This window comes from Heterocephalus glaber, unplaced genomic scaffold (genome assembly GCF_053883595.1).
Source record: "Heterocephalus glaber isolate CG9 unplaced genomic scaffold, H.glaber_assembly_v1.0 deba00000896, whole genome shotgun sequence".
Lineage (NCBI taxonomy): Eukaryota > Metazoa > Chordata > Mammalia > Rodentia > Bathyergidae > Heterocephalus > Heterocephalus glaber.
The window spans coordinates 3805337-3807994 of NW_028258170.1; positions in this window are offsets into that span (position 1 = coordinate 3805337).

Genomic DNA, 2658 nt, shown 5'->3' on the forward strand with positions numbered 1-2658 from the left:
AAATAGACAATTATTTAATTTAAATAGTCATCAATATTACTGCTGACTCTAAAAGATAAATTTAATATATAATTGTTTTTAGAAAACTAGGCAACATTTATCTGAAGTCTTACTCCAGACAATAATAAATGATTAACCACTCCTTTGTTTACGTGAAAATTTTTTCTTAGTGATCTGTAACAAGTGCTTGAATGTATTGAAAATGTGAAATACTAAATTCGAAGTTACATAAAATCATTGCTTATGATATTAGTAATAGAAAAATCTTAATAGTTTATCTTAAAAGTGTTTAAAAAATGAGGAAAAGGTTAAACTGTAGGCTGTAATATCTAGGGTGCAAAATTTACCATTCTATTTGAAATTATGTTGAGCAGATGATTGGTTAAAAATACCTAAAAGCATATTGGCTTATATATGTAGGTATAAATGAATGTGAAAGTGTAGATATATAAAAACAGTTAATCCTAGAGATACCATTTGTCACATAAATGTGGTTACATCTTGAAATAAAAGGCTTATTATGCTTTAAAATGCTATAAGAAGGAACTTTAAATGTAGCCCACTGATACAGCATTCACCTACCACGAGTAAGGCTCTGCGTTCAATCACTAGTTCTCAAAAAAATAAGTAAATAATTTTTTTTTTAAAGAAAGATCTAAGTGAAAGTTTCTCAGGATCTTTCAAAAAGTTGTTTGGGGAAAATGGCTGAGTGGTTCCTTCTGGTAAATGGGAAGTGCTGTCTAGGCCTTAAGGAAAATGTGTGTGGATTGGAGGACTTTCACTCTATGCTACCTTCACAGACCATGGCAAAGGTACAAACAATGGCCTCACCCACTACTGCAATGAAAACTGAGTGAAGAGAATATGGACTGGAAACACAGCCTGATTCTCTCTGTACGTTTATGAAATGTTAAAGAATTGAGAAAAACATTCCGATATCAGGATCAGGACTTCAGAGTCAGGGTTTTCTTAATCCACCTGCTCAAAATGAGTAAGAAGTAAATAAAAAGTGAGTTCCTTAGTCTAGGGAGAAAAAAACAAAAATCAATTGGAACATCATGTTCCCCATCTTATGCTGAAATAGGAAAATAGTCTATCACAAATCCAAACTGAATACAAAGAAATTCATCTCCTTTGCTGGGCAGAGAAAATTTATATGTTCTGATTTCATAATAAGCAGATTTCAGGCATGTTAATTAATGTACTAAAATTAAATGACAGTGACAATGAGTTCCACTGTAATATGAAATTCTAGATTATATGAGGAAAACAGGTGAGTGAAAAGGACATAGGGAAGAAGATAGAGACAAGAGAAATAAATCGACCATTTGTTTTTCTGCATTTGTTCATACAAATCAAGTCTCACAGAAGAAACTGTTCCCATCAACTACTCAAAACTAAAAGGTAAACACATTGGATGGAATAAATCCACAGGAAAACAGTTCTACACATTTTGTGACTGCAGAGAGATAACTTAGACATTATCTTAAAAATAAATTTTGCTCATAATTATATTAATTTCCATTTTCAAATAAGCAAAGTGCAGTTTTAGCTAACAAACCTGAGGTACAGACATTCTCCCCTGGTACTGAGGATGTTGATGTATCTGCCATGTACAGTAGGAAATTTATACTTCAATTTAAACTCCTGGGAGTTGTGTCCCTTAAGTGAAGCAATTTTTAATCTCTATGGTATAACAAAATAAATGTTTCACAAAAATGCTCATGAGATAAGGCATAAAATATAAGCAATCTCTCTGGAATAGCCTAGTAATTTCAAAGTCATTCAGGAAATACCTGAAATACTTGTTTTGTATAAAACCAAATTTACTTCTTTCCACACATCATGATACTTTACAGAGTTCTATACCCTGGTTTTAAATATGTGAACTACCACTCACACTTCCATATTGGAATAACATGAATATTTCCTCTTAAATTTTATTCATACACATTTGCATTACATATGGTTATATTCATCATGGCCACTTGATGCATGCACTTACCAGCTTAATTCTTTTAACATCACTTTTCTCTTTGCTCTCTCCTCCCTTTATCTCTTGATCCCTTTCCCTTTTCTAAGAGATCTATCTCTCTCCTTCCTATTACCTTTAATTTTTCTCTTTAATGTACATACGTTTGGGTTTCTCACATGAATATATCTCATAAGCTTTTCCTTTCTCACATTATTACATAAACATGTTAACTTTCAGGAGGGCAGAATATCTTAAGCCCCACCAGACTTCCTTCAAACACCATAAAAGTAATGAAGATATTAAAAACAATTATGTTTAATTCCACACTACCAGGCACTTATGTGTTGCAAACTATTGTAAACCATGTACAAGTATTGATTCATTTCATCTCCTGGTAATCAATAAAGGAGCAACTTTGTTTTCACGCCTGTCTTCCAATGGACACAATAGAAACATAGACAATTGTTCTCTAGACAAAGTCCAAATGAGTTGCAGGAATGAAATATCATCTTGGACCCTGGATTACATCTGCATGAGTGTGCAGGGAAAATAACAAAACCAGAATGAGCGTTCAGTTCCGCCTTCCCCGATCCACGACTAGTTCTTATGTGTTACTAGGTGTACACGTGGCTTCTCTAGGTGTATATGGTCAAGAATTAGTTTCATGTAAATAAAACACTACA